The 17,968-nt window shown below is 41.5% G+C and overlaps 1 protein-coding gene across 1 annotated transcript in view; it reads right to left on the bottom strand.

Moving 5' to 3' along the window:
• The window catches only part of SUSD6 (sushi domain containing 6), an 80,702-nt gene extending 64,685 nt beyond the window's left edge, over nt 1–16,017 (bottom strand). Inside the window, exons 1-2 of the mRNA XM_008926933.2 lie at nt 15,797–16,017; nt 13,110–13,202 (exon numbers count right to left, since the gene is read on the bottom strand). The gene's annotated coding sequence lies outside the window, so the exon portion shown is untranslated. The remainder of the gene's footprint in view (nt 1–13,109; nt 13,203–15,796) is intronic.
• Nucleotides 16,018–17,968: the final 1,951 nt, after the last annotated feature.

A 17,968-nucleotide genomic window follows, 5' to 3' on the forward strand; every position in this document is an offset into this window, starting at 1 on the left:
TGCTCCAGGAAAAAGAGCGAACAGTCTCTTCTCCCATGCCAGATGTACTTTTAGAAAGTGTGCAGGTTTTGTGGTTTTGGGGGGAAGGGATGGGAGTGGGGTGTGGAGGTTTTTTTTATTTTATATTTTTTTTTAACTGCTCCCAGTTTAGTCATGCCTCCTTAAGAGAGAGAACCTATACACAAGCATACACCCCCTCCTTGGCTGAGATCATGAGCTGCTGCTGAACATATCTTTCAGAGCTTGATACTAAGCCAAAGCATTCCTGCAGCCTGGACCATGGGGTGCTGCAATGGCAGTGCAGGGTAAACTACTGAGAGCAGTGGGACAGAGAACACAGGTTTGCTACATAACATCTCCAGTCATCCTGAACACTGATCTTTAAGAATCTTTTTTTTGTTGTTGCTTATAGGATGTACATTCTGGCAGCACCTCAAAGACTGTAGTAACTTCTGTAAATACAAATGAGACTATTACAAAGAAATCTGTCTCTTCTTGATGTCTTAGCATTTATCTAGCCTTTCCTTGCATTTTATCACCCCCAGTGCAGCTGTTCCTCTTCTGATTCTGGACAAAGATGAAAACACTGCCTCCTTGCATCCTTGTAAGTGGGCCCAGTGGGATTCTCAGGGAACCTGAGTCTACTTCCAAACACAGCTATCAGCAGGTTTCACTCTTGTGGTTTTGTCTTCTACTAAGAGCAGCACTAAAATTTTAGAGCCATCTATCATTACTGAATAACTCTATCATTAATCCCACCATCCTCAAATATACTCTCCCTCCCACTTAGAGTACTCTAGGTTTCAGTTTCCTTCACAAGTAGATGTTTAAAACAGAGTGGCTTGTTGACTGGCTCTGCCAAGGGATCACACTAAGTTTGGAAATACCCGCAAGTGACTGTATTTTGCAGTTACAGCTGCCTACAAGACCACCTTGTCTCACTGAATGTAGCAACTACAAGCTCTCACATGCTAAGCAGAGTGTACAAATACACCATCACTGGTGACTTACAGCATCAAACAGAAAACAAAAGGCCCAAGAGTACCTAGACACAAGTCTTCCAGAAAGGACCTAGTGGTTTCTGAACACAGACAGGAAGGGCAGTTCTGTACCACAGGTTTCTTCAGTGCATGGTCTGAGGCAAACCCCTTGGGCCCTGAGATAAGCACCTCCCCACCTGTTTTCTTCACCAGAAGGACAGAATCCCTCCTCTAGAGGTTCCTGCTTTCCCCAAAGGGGAAATCAACCCATATCACTGCCATAAGCCTTCTAAAGTAAACCAAGAGACAAGATACCAATGGATTGGTCACAAGACTTGTGCTAGTGCCTCTTCTCAGTACCGCATTAATCAGGGAGCACAACCAACCACACACACTTTGAACTGTTCCACAATTGCCATCTGCATTCTCTCAAAAAGGAAAGACAAACCTAGCAATTGCTTCATCTTAAGCAATGTCATCACCTCACTTGAACCATGGACAAATTTTTACTGCTAAATCATGACAGCCTCCTTGATATTAACAGCAAATCCTTCTCACTCTAGAAATCTGAAAAAAATCTACCACTGCATTCTCCTTTGTCTGACACCCTTCTTAGTAAATATGACACATAAATCTTAGTCAAAACTGACATGTGCTTATCTTTGCATAGAACACCAGCAGGCAGGGTCCCTGAAAAGGGAAAAGAAATAAATTTTGACCATGGCTAGATTTACAGGGAAAGGAAAAGAAGCTGCTTTCAACCATGCCCACATAAATAGCCTACAGAAGAGCTCAGTTCATAACCATGCCTGTTTCAGCTGCATGTGTGATAGACTGCAGGTCAGCATGGCAGTGCAGGCTCAGCCAGCCTCATACACTGCCTTAGGGCAACAGATTTCCAATGGCAAAGTAACATGCCCCTTCCCATATGAGGATTCCTAAGAATACAATGCAATGCAGCAACACCTGAGTCATTGTCACCAAAAAGGACTGAAGCTTGAGTGTTTTGTCAAGTGCTTCATACTCCATCCAAACAAAGACACAACAGAGGACAACTGTTTATGGGTGCAATCCTCAAATTCCTGCATCCAGACTATGGAATGCCATGGTCTCTCTGGCACTCATAGACATTTGTCTGCTGCAGTCCATCTCCATATGCCTACTCTTCCTCAGTAGACTGGAACAGCAGCTCATGAGTACACAAGAGGAGTACACTGGCAGGGAGAACATAGAAAAAAAACCACTTATGTGCAAAAATATCCCCATTCTCTCACTAGAACAAAGCTGCTCTTGGACAAAAAGTGATGCAGATTTGCAAAGAAACTGCATTCACTAGCAAACTGAAACCAAACTACCACAAAGAAGGTGGGGATGGAACATTCTGTTTTATGTTGAAGAACAAATTGCAGAGGCCATAAGTAACAGCAAAACAGAAGGAGAAACTATTCAGCTGAGCATACTTAACCAGAACACAGGGTTCAGTTACCACCTATACATGCAGACACATTAGATCCACCACCCAAGCAACATTTCATGCAACCCCCGACTTATCTGTAAATGCATGTTTAGAAATTCAGGGCAATAATCTCATACAGTGAAGATGAATAATATTGCAGCCCACTGCAGACAGGATAGAAAGAAAACAAAGAGAATTTGTGTAACAAAGCAAAACACAGCAGGAGAGGAACATCTGCTGCTTTTACCAGGAATAACATATGGTTAGTATCTGAGGAAAGGAGAATGAGTTCATTCATATTTAAAAGCAAAAGTAATAGGTCATTCCTTCCAAGTTAAGAGGCAAAATGCCTGTTCCCCTTTCCCTGTTACAGCCCCATCATTCGCAGTCTAGATCTGGCTTTCCAAGGAACTGATGCAGTCAGTATTCTGGCCTGGGCAGTCAAGCTCAGGGCACTTTTCATGTTAGGATGCCAGAAAGAGGAGAATGAGAACACTCATGTAGGAGTTTTGCTTAATCCTAACATAAGCCTGGTTTGTCCACAGCCCAGTCAGAACGGCAACACAAAGACCAGTTCTGTCACCAGCAGATCACAGTTACACTCTGGAGCTGCAAGGCATTTGGCAGCAGTAAGCACGATTAACACAGTAAGTCTCAACTGCTATCGTGAAGCCATCTTCAGTCCCTGAAAGCACTGCTCAGAATTGCAACTAACACAGTCGGTTCCAATCAGAGCACCCAGAAACACATCTTTCTTCGACAAATGTGAGGCCAGATGCATGACAGCAATGTCTTCTAACATCCTACAGAACACAAGCATGCTAGCTGAGAAAGCTTCTACTTCTGCAGTGCTACCCCACACATGGGTCTGCCATACAGCAAAGTTACAAGGCAAGAGGGACAATCAACACATCTTCATCTTCTCTTAAAAAAACCCAAACCAACAGATCAATAAGGTCTTCTTCTGTTTGAACACCTGTTGGTGGGTACCATTTAGTTGTGAAAGCAGAAAAGACCACTGGTACTAGCAAACAGCTGTCAAGATATAGCACACAAGTTAATTCACCTCTGTAAGAGTCCTTCCCTCCCAACAAGATCTTGCCATATTTGCTGGTTCTTCATTTTTCCCAAGTCTGAATCCACACTTGCTCTCTGGAATTCAAGTATTCACTCTGTCAATAGAATTTTCATTGCAAAAGACAGCAAAAAGGATTAGAAGGATTTTGCAGCAGTGCTGAGCAGTCTAAGCCACAAAGAGAACACAGTATAAAAGCTTACTCTGACAATTAAGTGCTAGGAGTAAGTAAAATGGAAAATGACAGGCCAGATTAACTACTGCCAGCATTACTTCCCAGATCCATTCAGGTCACAATATTTTCCAGCCTCCCTTCTCCATCCCTTTAAAACACTCCAGTCTGAGTCCAGGCATATTATTGCCCTGACCCACACATCTCACTTTTTATTTGCTTTCTGTCTGTAGAAGGGAATTAAGGCAAGCAAGCCAGAGATGAACATTCCTACACAGAGTAATCCAAAAGTGTCTCTAGCAGAGCCAAGCATCTGCTTACAAGAAGATGAAGAGGCAGTCTCCCAGGTACCCAGTGTATAGCTCTCATGTAGAGTTCAAGGCTTCTTCAGCCTGTGCCCAAGCAGCAAGTGGAAAAACCAATACAGTACAGAAGAGACGCAGACAGCAACTATCTAGCTAACAGCTCCACAGCCAGAAAGTGCCAGAGGCAAAAAGAGATGCAGTATCAGAATTTTAGCTATTGTCAGACTAAGTATATACCAAGAAGTTGCTAGCAGTCTTACCTTAGAACCAGAAGCTTCATCTTTATGCTTATAAAAGCTGGCTTTTGATGATAAGTTTGTAGAACAAAGTGTCATTTTCTTACATGTTTTGCCTTCCATCATTTACTGATGATCCTACTATAAAAGGATACATTTCACACTAAACTGCAGCAGAAACAGTGCACTTGTATTGTGTAGCAACCTTCTACAGAAGCTGAAAGATGGATGCAGGCTGCTGACTCTAAAGCCTTCTGCAACTCATGCTTCTGGAAATGGCTTAAGTTATTCTTATTTAAGATTTTCCATGTCACCAGAAGTTCATCACAATCAATTTGCAGCATGATCTATAGTCTCCATTTCTTCCATGTGAAAAGGAAGACCTACTGCCTATAAAAGCATTGCAGAATTAAACGTATTTTCAGACACAGGGGGCAATCAACAGTCTTGGAGATCAGAAAGGTTGTAGCACAGATTTAAGTACACCAAAGAGCACTTGAAGAGATTCAATATGGACTTCCATAACAAATACTCCTGGGCTCTTTTTTGTCTAGTATAATTAACCCTGCTTGTGGGTAACAGCGATCAAACTGTAGCAGTCTTGTTACAGTTTCCAGAAAAAGCAGATTTTGTGGAGACAAACAAAATCTATTTGTTTTCCTGTGCAAATCTTGGGACAGATGATCTATTTTTAGGATCACCTGAATCCAGAGCTGGACACCATGATCCCTTTGCATGTGGAAGCCTGAGAAGAAAAGGTCAGAGCAGACCAGCAGTTGTGTGTGAGACTCCAACACAAGCACACAGGACTACAGAAAGTAGCAGTGGCTGAAATGCCTCTGCATGTGACACCTGCCCTCTGCTAAGGAGAAAGGCTGGTATATCACAGGACAGATAAAATTTTAGATTGTCTTTTCTCAAGTTTGTCCTCAGTTCTGTAGTCCCAACATTAAATTTCATTAGCAAGGAGAGCCATTATTACTTCTACCTTGTAAGCTGCTAAACTTTGCCTCAAAAGTCTCACTTTGATCCTCATAGTTATCATCTACCCAGTAATTAAAGGACTTTTTTTCCTCTGAAAATTAAAAGAAGGTTCAGGTATTAACAATGTCCCCAGGCTCCTCTGCCAAGGTCTGAACTTTAGATACAGGACAACTCAGTTGCTCATTACCTTATGCAGCACAAAGAAAAGTAGAAGCATAGCCAAGCCTTCAAATCTGGAGGGACCAGATTTATTCTTGGGATACCAAAATGACAATACCTATGTCAATGAGCACACTATGACCTGAAAAGTGAAGGTAACATTTCACCCCCTAAATTTGTTCATAATCTTACATGAATATTTGAAAATTTTTTTCAAATATAGGAATTTCCAGTTGACCAAGTCCCTTTATGTAGTTACTGCTCATGAGGCATTAAGAAACCCCACAGCAACAGGATTTTTTTGTTTTCGGAACACCAAATATTTCAGCAATCCTGCCCAATGAAGCCTGGCGAGGAAGTGCTTCTGTTTGATGCAAAAGGAGGTAAGGTCTAGCTCAGGAAGAGATCATCAAATTCACCTTCCTCCAGAAGAAAGACAAGTACAACCTCTTGGACATTTGTTCTGCACTCAGGTCACAACATGCAGTGCTATATGCTTGGAGAAGAGTGGCTGGAAAGCTGCCCAGAGGAAAAGAACCTGGGAGTGCTGTCAACAGCTAACTGAACACAAGCCAGCAGTGTGCCCAGGTGGCCAAGAAAGCCAATGGCATCCTGGCCTGTATCAGAAATAGTGTGGCCAGCAGGATCAGGGAACTGATCATCCTCCTGTATTCAGCACTGATGAGGCTGCACCTTGAATCCTGTGTTCAGTTTTGGGCACCTCCCTTCAAGAAAGATATTGAGGTGCTGGAGCATGTCCAGAAAAGGGCAAAGAAGCTGTGTCTGGAGCATTAGTCCTATGAGGAGCAGCTGAGGGAGTTGGGGTTTTTCAGTCTGGAGAAAAGGAGGCTCAGGGGAGACCTTATTGCCGTCTACAACTATCTGAAAGGAGGGTGTAGTGAGGTGGGATTCAGTCTCTTCCAAGTAACAAGCAGTAACACAGAAGGAAAGGGCCTCAAATTGCATAAAGGAAGGTTTAAACTGTCTATTAGGAAAAATTTCTATGATAGAAGGTTTGTCAAGCATTTTAAGAGGCCGCCCAGGGAAGTGGTGGAATCACCACTCCTGGAAGCATTCAAGAGATGCGTAGATGAGCACTCAGGGACATGGTTTAGTGGTGGACTTGGCAGTGCTACGTTAATGGTTGGACTCGATCTCAGATGTCTTTTCCAACCTAAACGGTTGGAAAAATACCTACAATTTGGTATCTCAAGCCAAAAACACAGGACAAAGTATCTTGGGGTTCAACAGAGAATCATACAAATCTTCCTCTGTAGTATAGCTATCACTGCATGTTTGCATTCTGGATAAACTGTGTGGTTTATTTAATGCCCACTACAGCAAAATGTGCACCTTCACAGCCTGACCTCCAGGAGCATAGCACTCCAGAAGCCACTACTGACACAGAAGCAGAAACCCCCTCTCTGCTTCTTTCTACCTTAACATTTTCCACCCAAGAACAGCATTTCCACATTAAGATTTTGTTTTTCTTTCCAGGTAGCAACCATGTATTCCCAAGTTTGGTACCTTACCTGGGAGTGAATGACTAAATGAGTAACAACTTCTGTGTCTAGCTACACTAATGCCAATGCCTGCCATCCTGCCCCATGCAGTACCTAAACTCATTTCCTCCCCATGGCCGCCCATGCTCTGCATACCTACAAGGTCACCACCTCCCTTTGTGCCAGGTGTGGCTGGCACATCCTCACACCAGCAGCTGAAAGCTTGGCAGCCTTACAGCCACACATTGGGAAAACCACAACATAATGAATTTGCACACCACAGTACAAGATGTGCAGCGCCACATTACACCCCATTACACTGTAAACAGTCATTAATTGTGGAAGTGAATCCACAAATAATTTTTACTCAATGAGCTTTTGCTTCTGTACTTTAGCTATTTTAGCTCTTCTTGTTCCAGAAGACATCAAAAAAGCTCATCTTTTGTTACAGAGTTACCTATAGAACACCGACAAGTTATTCAAGCACAAGTTTCACCACCCCAGCAATATCTTCTTCACAGAAAGACCAAGGAGAAAGAATGGGACTTAAGCTTTTAATACCAATACAAAGCAAACTGGATTGAATTTGGAATTTACCTAGCACTTTTTTTGCCAAACACAGCCTAAAGGCAAAAACCTATGGCCAAATAATTCTTCCTCACAGAAGCTAGGCAACATAATCTCATTCCAAGAACTAGTTCCTGGACACCAGGAGACTGGTAGATTGTTGCAAGGTTTGTCTTTCCAAATGTACTCAGATCATCAACTTCTTAAGAGTAACTTCATGTAAAAGAAACAGGCTAGTTCAATTTAAATTAGTTACATTTTTATGTGCTTTTTCATTTAATGGAGATTACCTCTCCATTACAGACAAATGCATACTGAGGAAACTGATCCACCCTCAAAAATTGCATTCGTCAAAAAGGGGAAAGGATCTCTGCAGTAGTCTTTTAGACATCAGGTACAGAGGGTGTAACAACAATCACCCTTAACGGTGCAAGTCTGAAGTAACTCTACTTGAACTCATGGGATCATCCTAGTATACTAATATTTTAAGCAGGCTTTTTGAAGCTGGCTTAATACATCTTATTGGCTCCTCCTGAACCTCACCTACATGCAAAAATTTTTTTCAATTTGAAAAACAGGCTGCCTTCTACACTTAGAGAAAATTCTACCATTATCATGTAAATTTTTAGCTCCATACCCAAGAGGGTGATAGAGAAAAACTCAAAGACAAAAAAGACTAAGATAATTGCAAGTCCTGGAGGAAAAAATATCTAGATAAAATGTACTGATTTTACACTTGATATTGATCTTCATGGCATGAAAGACAAAACCCCCCCACTGTTATTGTACCCATTCAGTGAAGTTCACCACTCATGGGGATTAAACAAATTGAACAGTCAGTGGGAGTGCCAAAAGTAGAAAGAGGGTGCAAAACTCCCCCATGTATTGGGAGCCTGTTAAACAATTGGCATGAAAAACCAAAATCAATGTTGGCATAAAAAACCAAAATCAATGTATGCTTGACACAGCAGGAACCGGTTACACTGCAACTAAATGCTCAATGCAGGAGGACTACAAACAGCTTGCTTTACCAAGTACAGTTGCTTGTCACCAAGTACCTCAGAGAAAAAAACTAAATCTTACCATATATCTCAAATTCAGCTAGGCTTGTCTGGAGCAATGCTTGGAGAGGCTGCAGCCTGTTCATCATTCTGTAAAAAGCAGTATTTCTGACTCAAGTCCTCACTTTGTCAGCACCAACCAACACACCAGTACACAGTTGGAGATGGTGGAAAAAAAACACTGGGCACAGGTACACAGGTCAACCAAGGCAACAGAGATCAACCTACAAGGGGTAACCAGGACTATTTTCCTCAGCCATATTGCCAGAGGTCAGAAATATACTGGTGCCAACTCTTAACATTCAGCCACTCAAATGCTTCAATTTCTTCCAACTTCAGTGCTCAGGTCCTTTCAAAAGTCTTGAAAGTACAATACGCATATCCTTTCCCAACTTCCTGTGCTGCCACACATTTCATGAAAGGCAGCCTGTTTCTAGCTAAAAAAAAAAACAAAAAACAAACCAACACACAAATTGTCCTGAAAAATCTAGATGTTTTCTGTGAATCATTTAAAACTTAAAAAAGAGGTACTGACAGATTCCAACCTATACTGCAACAAGGCTATCTTCAGGTGACATACCACTCAAATAGTAGATTTGATGTAGCAAATTCTTTTTCAGATGACTATTTCATATGGATGAGTTCACCCCAGGCTCTTGCTGCCATAAAACTGCCACTCTGCCAACACAGAGACAAGTCCCTGTCCCAGAACTAACTTACATATCAACAGTTCTAATGCCCATCACAAATAGCTGTCTTTTCTTGTGACTCTTAAAACAGATTTGTTTAACTAGTGAAGGCTACTTTCTATCATGAACTGCAGGGTCCTTCCTGTTAGAAAGGCGAAGAGAAGAGAGAACTTGAGCAAGTGTGATAGTAGACCAGTTATACTGCCAGTTTCCTTAAACAGCCACTGTTTGCCAAGGACATAGGCAACACCCTTTCCCTCCCATGCCTTCATTTTCAACTGAGGGATCCATTCTTGTAAAGAAGGAATACCTCAATCTATACATTCCAGTTGAACCCAGCTTGGGTCAGTGGAACATATGTTTTAGGAGCATATGGTCAGTGCCTGATCCTCTACTACAGTCACAGGGAAAATAATACATACAAGTAGTGCTGGATTCCAACCTGCCACTCCAAGGTTAGGTGAGACACCTGATCACCAGCTAGTTTGACATAAGCACTTCCCAAGATGCTCAGATCTACCTGTGAACACAACTGGCTGTTAAGGTAACTGAGTCAGAGGGGAATCAGCCACAGTGCACAAGGCTATGTGGCGGGGGGGAAGGTGGGTGGAGAAATCTCTTCCCCTCACACACAGCAAGTGGTTTGTCACATCAAAAGTCAAAGAGCTGTTTGGCAATATGTTAGTTGATGACTAAGCTATGCTAATTAAAACTCTGTCTTCACAATAAGGGATAAATACAAATGAAAAATTAAAATCAACAAGTGTCCATTCCACAAAATATTGGGGGGAGGTGGGAAGAAGTGACTGTCATCACTTAAATGAAACAATATCCTGCCTCCAGGACATGGTGGCTGCTGAAAACCTCTATTCCTTCCTGTCTACCAGAGATTAAACTAAAGATTCACAGGGGTTAAGCTGGTCTACAAGTTACTTTAAAAGAAACACCAAAAATCCCCACTAAAAACCCGAACTACTGTCACACCACCTCAGGTCATACAGAAAGAAACAGGCAGAGGAAGCTCCCTCTGGCCTCCTATCAGTGGACAAGAAAGAAAGTATTTGCGGAGAAAAAAAAAAAAAATCAATTTTGAATATTCTGTACTATTTCCTTAATTTTTAATACGAAAAGTGCCATATGTCTCTGGAGTTTGAAAAGGATATACTACCTTGGACCAAAAAACCACCCCAAACCCAAAAAATGGCCACAAAACTAAGAAAGTAAAAACATTTTCATTTCACAGGATTAAAATAATAGCAGAGAGGAATCCCGTGTTCTGTACTGCGACTTGTTGCAGTCTCTCATACACACATTTCACCATAATTGTTTCAAATCACAGAAGATGATCAGGATGTTGAAAACCAGTAGAATACAATAACTAAGTACAGGGCACCCATTTGCAGGAAATGCCCTGCATAAGCAAATCAAGAGTAGAGAATAGAAAAAAAACAACACCACCTATGTCTTCCTGTTTTTATTTTCAGGTCATAAAAGCAATCTTTACTCTGAAAATGAGCATTTCTGGGATTTAAGATTTGTTGGGTTAATAGTGCTAGGCAAAGGCAGTTATGCCTAGTCCATAATTTTACCCACATAAAATGTGGTAGTGATGTCTTTTCAGGATATTGTCAACAGAATCAACCTTAAAAAACACTGGAACTGTTCGAAAGTGCTGATAAACTCCTTCCTACAGATAATGTTTCCACACAGGTTTACATCAAGAAGCCACACTGGATTACCTTTGAAATGCACACTCCCCCATCTGTGCACAGTCACTAGCAAAAAGCACTTCAATCAGTCTCCTCAGACGAGTATCTTCTGATGGAGCCTTACTCTCTCCACACCATCACCATTTCGCACACGTTTTTGAGCTCAGCTTATCTAGACATTCTATATGCCTACATAGGCAAAAATCGTGCTGTTTGCAAAGAGATCAGATTTTTATATCATCACTGTAGGACTTTTCCAATTCTGCATTAGGAAAAAACACTCTCCATCAAAATGAAACATGAGAGCACTGTGCCAATACACATATGCTACCTGTGCAGATACACACAATCTCTGTCTTCTAGGGAGGATCTTTAATTTGCCTAAATCCCTCCTATCCCTCTATTCTGTACTGATACCAAAGAGGGTCTTGAACCACCCTGCAGAGATAACAGCCTTTAGTCAAAGATGGCAAACTCCCTTACAAATGCACTGGAAGGCCAGCTCAACCAGACCCAGGACAGATTATCCACAGAAGATTGCCACCATCTATCCTCAGAGAGCCCACTATCACAAACCACGCTGCTATACTAGCACACCTGCTTTCAGAAGCACAAGGATGAGCTTCTCATCAGCTGCTTACTGCTAAGGAAAGGCTAAAGAGGCTAATTCAGAACACTTCTTCCCTTCTCCTCTTGATCTGCATGATATTTTTTAACAGCTTTGCCTGATGCAAGCATTTCACATCAGACCTAATCATATTTTCACCACCGACCTTTGCCCATAGCCACACATAAGATTTAGTGAAGAGGCACTATTTTTTGTTATATCACGTGCAGAGTCATATTTCACTGTACACCTAAGCTTCAAGCTCATCTCCCTGCTGCTGTGCAGATTATCTTTATACTGAGAACAGATAATCTGCATAATCAAAACAGTATCTAGGTTGCACACACCCTAGAAAACTTACAGAGCTCTTTGGACTAGTGATCAGAAGTTGGTCTCTTAAGGAGTACTCAAAAGCATCTGAGAAACAATATTTATTTGCTTTGGCCAAGAAGAGATAGAATGAAAAATTACTTCTAATTATCAGTGACATGTTCCAACATGTACCAAAAGATGCCACTATATACAAGTCCAATGTGTCTTGCATCAACAGAAAATTGGGGGGGGTTATGTAATGATACAAAAAATAAACACATACAGAGCCACCAAGATATCTATTAAACTGAAGTGTACAAATACCACCAGGAGCACCCGAAAAAAAAAAATCTCAAAATATTTAAATGATCATTCCTAAAGAGACCCTCTTAAAACTAGAGTCTTTGCACTCAAGGTAGCAGTTACAGAAAACAAGGACAACAGGCGGGATAGGAAAAAGAGAGGTAGCAAAGGAGCTTAATGCCTTATCACTGCTAAAGGGATCTGAGGGCAACTGGGCGTAGTCAGAAGAATTAGCCCTATCTTGATTAGCATCAGAACAAAGGCTCACATTAGTTTGTCAGCACTAGGACTCTCCCAGAGCAGTGGATAATAACCTCATTTAAAGCATTAAAGGGATTTCCTCCCCACTTCACCCCCCTCCAATCTACATCCCTTCTCTAAAGGGGGATAAAAGGATGAGGTCCAAAAATTCTTCTGTTTAATTCTCTGAAAAACATACCAGGTTTTTTGTTTTGTGTTTTTTTTTTTTTTTTACAACTGAAACATAAAATACACAAGTAAGATCCCTCTGTGAAAGGTTTTCAAAGGTAACATTTGGGAGCAGGTATGGAAAAAAAAAATCAAATCAAAACAAAAACCATTTTCTGTTCAAGAGAAAAGGTCAGATAGTACAGGTGACTTTATCATGCATGCTTAACTCTGGAAGGCAGGAAGGACTTTTAACAGTTTCTACAACTAAACCAGGGAGACGTAAGGGAGTGAAGAATACAAGGAAAAAACCCATAGCTTATCATATCTGAACACCACAAAACCCAGGCTAACAGAGGTGTCGGGAAAAATACTAATGCATGGCTAAAAAGGAGTCAGACCCTGAGAGAACATTTTAGAATACTTCCTGTTTCGAAAGCTAGTGATGCTAGCAAGTGGTTGTCTCGCTGTAGGAGAACATGGAAGGCAGCACATTCTGACACTAGTTTACAGAAGAGTCATGGCATTTGGACAAAATGCAGGTTTAAAAAGCAAAACAGTAACAGCATCAGCTTTCATCTTACCTGGTGTTGACACAAGCTGGCATACAATGGTTGTCAAGTTAGCAAGATTAAACTGATGATTCAGTGAGGATAGGTTGATTCACACACCTAGGACTGCACAAAAAGAGTAAGTATTAGCTGTGAATACATAGGGGGTGAGAAGGGCACTCTCACATAAAAGAGCAGGAGGCTTGAGGGGTAGAAGTAGCTCTACTGTTTTTAGGACACAGGCACATAGCTACGCTTCAGGTACAGACATTATGCACAAAATTCAGATCTGGGTCTGAGATATACTGCACAAGTTACTCAGAATCAAAGAATATGCAACCTACCATCACATATTCCATTTAAAAATCTCAAGTATGAGAAGAGAACAGTTTCAAGCATAGCAGAGTGTTACCAAAATAATTTTTCAGCAGCACTCAAGCTTTGTTGTTGGGTTTTTTTCAGTGGGACAGAAACTCCCCGAAAGTTACCTAAAATACACACATTAAAACCGCATCAAGTCCAGCCATCAGATACACACATATCAGAGATTGCAATACTGCATACTTCCCAAATAAGTATAGGAGAAAGGAAATTTATTTCTACAGTGCCAAAATTCATTGGTATGTTTTATTGTCTTATCACCCCACACACCCTCTTTATCCAGCATTAGTACTAAAAATTTCAGTACTTAAAAAGATGGTTATCAATAAGGTAACCTCCTCCATTTCAGAAAGTACAACAAACTGAGAACTGGGCGAACTGGTCATCCAAGTGAAAGTAAAAGCCATGCAGCTGAAAGGAATTTTTGTCTAGCCTGCTTAAAGATATCCTTTATTGTCATATTTAAATGTCAGCGTTTTAAGTCTCAGATGTGTGCAAGCCCTGCAAAACAGGAAACCAGAAACAGACTTGAGATGGAGATTCTCATAGCTAATGAAATGAAAAGTAAACCTAGCAAACTGCTCTTCGTATCTCTCACATGCTTACCCAAAGACACAACCCCTCATCTTATAACCTTGCTCCCCATACCCACGAAATGTTTAATAGATCTGTTAGTAAGCCTGTATAGTTTCGTAGTTTACCCATATACCAGGGCAAAGCCTGCAATGAGTTTCCAGCACACTTTCGTTGCACATCACAGAACCAGTTTGCAGCATTTCAGGATCACACAGCTCTTTGCAATAATGCTTTAGTTTTCTAAAGACGCTACTCAATTTTCCTAAGGGGAAAACAGGAGCCTCCTTCTCCTGAAGCAAGCAGCATGCCTTTTTTGGACTTCCAAAAGGAGTGAGGGGCCCTTGGAGAGAAGTTGGCTTTAAAGCTTTCAGGATGATCACACATATGGCCACTGGCTCACCAGTGGCATATGTGGCAGCAGATGGAGAAGTGAAGGTTTCATAACCTCCGAGTAATGCTCTGCAATTTTGACACTTCTCTGGAAAAGCAGAGATGTCAATCACCCTTCCAGGCTGGTGTTTTGGCACAGAAGGGGTTCTCCTCAGTCTGAGCACCAATACCAAAGGTTAACCTATACAGGCTATTTTGGAGGCAGTTTCTGTTTTAGCCTTCAAATATAATGAATTCACATGCAGCAGAGAAGGATCAATTGCTGTTAAGTTTTCTTCACTGCAAATCAGCTGGCTTTTAGCTAATTAGAGAGCAACACATACCCAGTATGCATCCTTTCTTTTAAAGGGGGCAGTGGGGAAGGCGTTTTAATTAACATCAGAGCACCTTACTAGGTCTAACAAATAAAATGCCTTTTTAAATGGGCTCTAATACCCAAAGGAGATTCTGGCATATCCCCCAGTACAACTGTATTAGTGTGAGCTGCTCTAACATATCATCCTTGAAGACTTTTAGGAAGTTATATACAGAGAAGAGAAAACCCAAACAGCTTAAATAGATCAGAGACATTCAAACATTTCACTAATTTATATGTTTAACACTACACATACAGACTACAGCTCCCTTCAAAGCAGTCTCTAATAGCTACTGTTAGAATTCAATTCGCAAGTTTAGATACTGAAAGATCAGTAATTTCACATAGAGCAAGAACATAATTCTCAAGCCCACTTACAGAAGTTGGGTGGGGATTTGGGAAGGGTGTCATTTGGTTTTGGTTTGTTTGGACATTTTTGAAAGCAAATGTATCAACAGGATTTCTCTCTTTAAACTTATGCTCCCCTAGAAGTCCTGCAGAAAGAGATTCCAATACACCAACGTAACTTCTATCTTCATTCCCAAACAAGCTGAAAACTTGGTTTTGATCAGAGATTCTTTCAATTCCCTCTCATTTTATTACAAAATCCCATTAAATCAATGCAGGGAAAAAAAAACAGGAACAGCATCAAACCACAGCAACATTTAATTATAAACTAGAAGGAAAAATCAGTTGAGGAAAAATGTAAACAGCTTTAAAGTTTTCAAAATGGTTCTGGCCCTTTTAAAGTGTAAGCTAAGGAAGCTACGGACAGAGACACAGAGTATTGAAGCTGGTTCACTGCTGAGCATGAGATTAAAATGGTGCACATTTCAGCCCTGTAAAGTTCAACCATCTACAAGGAAGTCATTCCTATGGCAAGTGTACACTGCAAGAATGACAACCATTCTAGTCTATAGCACAAATATGATGCAGTGTTTCATTTGCCACATAAAAGTGATTCCAGAAGCTAGTTTCCCTTTCCCCTGCTCTACCAGCTACAAAAGCTGAGCTTTACCTTGCCCACAAGGTTACTGCGGCAGTGGTGATGACCAACCCATTCCACTCAACACTCACTTATACCAGGAAGCAAATTTACTGCTGGTGGGCTGGTTGCGAGGATAGCAGTTCCCCTCAGGGAATCACCAGAGCGACAAGAGACACATCGATCCTTTGCACTGCAGAGAAGGTTCTCAATGGACGCTCCACTTTCAGAGCCTGCCCACTGTTCAACACAGAGAGAGAGAAAGACAGAAGCTGGGGGAAAAGGGACAACTCAGGCAGTAGGAAGGAGGTAGGGGCTTTATATCTCTAACTTCTGGTCCTGCAGCTCTTCAGTGTGAACTTCCTCAAAAAACTGTCTTGAATTACCACACACAAATATCATCAGTTTAAAATAAATAAGCAAACAATAGGCCAATTTTTCCCTGGTCCCTTATTAGCATCACCAGGCTTAGTCTGAAAATACACTTTGCAGATTGCATCACATAGCAAGCCATGCAACAGCACTAAGCTTCCTGTGAGAGAGCAGTAGCTGCCGCTACTCAGCAACAACACAGCCAGCATACAAATGGCAGGTGAAAACATTTTTTGCTACATACAGAAGCTCACTTCTTGACATTTACGGGAAGCATTTCTACTGGTTAAACTTAAAATCAATTTTTGCAGCTACTTAAACACAACTTCTATCAGAGTCAAGGAAAATACAGTCTGTATAAATACACAATAGCAAAGCCAGATGACTTCCACAGATGGACTTACAAAGACAGAGTGCTTCACTTATGTCATCTACCTGTCCCGAGCTGAGGGTTAAATTGTTACATCTGAAGTAATTCCATTTGTACCCAGAATAGCTTCATGACAGAGATTAAGCATGTATGGATGGCACTTGCAAGGACATGACACTTGTGATGACAGCTACATAAACATAATTATAGACTATGGTATTTTTAGCAAAAGAAATCTACTGTGATCAATACCACAACATGAACACCTTTGCTACGTGTGGGTTAATTTTTCCCCTCTTACTGTTTTCGGAAACACTTTTATGTTTCCATTTACATACTCCTAAAGCAGAATTCAACCCATGCTGCCTCTCCTCCCTTCCTCCCAGCCTTTTAGGCAAGTGGGTTGTAGAACCAACCCTGCCAGTAAAAGATGCCTCTCTCCCAGCTAAGCCTGATCAGCTGGGATCAGCTGGTTATAGCAGCCGACAAGTGGCTCAGAGGGCAGGGGAGCTGCAGGGAGTCCCTGTGCCAAGCAGAGTGCACAACAGGACACAGTCTGGGAAACTCTGAAGCAAGGCTTTCAAGCTACTGACCTTTCATGCAGTTATTGGTAGATAATGAACTTCTCCAGGTGCATCTCAGAGAAGCAATAAGAGATGCAACTTCCAAAACGGCAAAAAAGAAAAAAAAAAAAAAAAAAAAAAAAAAAGAGAGAGAAGATAGCAGTGGCCTAACACAGACTCCCAGTATAGTCAAACCTTCCTGGACTGACAGAGACCAGCAACTTACATCTGTCTGCTCAGGAAAGCAAAACAAGCAAGAGACCTACGTGGGTGGTACAGCAGTAGATGGCTGTGGTGTGAGCAAGTACACTCATAACAAGCAGAAGTGATGCAACAGGAAGAGCCACAGATACCCAAACCTGCAGCTATGAGGTTGCACACTTGAGATTAAGACCATTGCAGGCTGCTCTTACTGAGAGTTGGAACAATTTTCCAAGCAGGAGTAAAGTAGCTGAAAACAACCATGATCATGGGACAGAACTAATTTCATCAAAACCACTACACTAGTGGCAGGACACACATTTAGTGGCTTCAGTAACCACTGCTCACTGACTCCCCAGGCAGCTCGTGAGTTCAAGCAACCATTTCAGTCCACCTTCACATGCTGCACTAAATATAAACTGCTGATAACTGTGTGGAAACTGTTCCAGCAGAGACACAGTGCACTGCACAACTCAACGATGTTGGATCCTCCTCAGACTACAGGTGGTCAATTTGCATGACAAGAAGAGAGAGAAGAAATTTCCCAACCACAAGTGAAGCAGAGACTTTGGTTCTGTCTCTGCTACACTTGTGGTTGGGAAATTTCTGCCTCGAGATCATTACTGTCCCAGAGTCATACTTCACTGAATCCTCTGTGTATTAAAAAAAAAAATCAAAACCTTTAAAGGGGGAATATGA

The sequence above is a fragment of the Manacus vitellinus genome, unplaced genomic scaffold (assembly GCF_001715985.3).
Source record: "Manacus vitellinus isolate BGI_N305 unplaced genomic scaffold, ASM171598v3 scaffold_6_pilon, whole genome shotgun sequence".
NCBI lineage: Eukaryota > Metazoa > Chordata > Aves > Passeriformes > Pipridae > Manacus > Manacus vitellinus.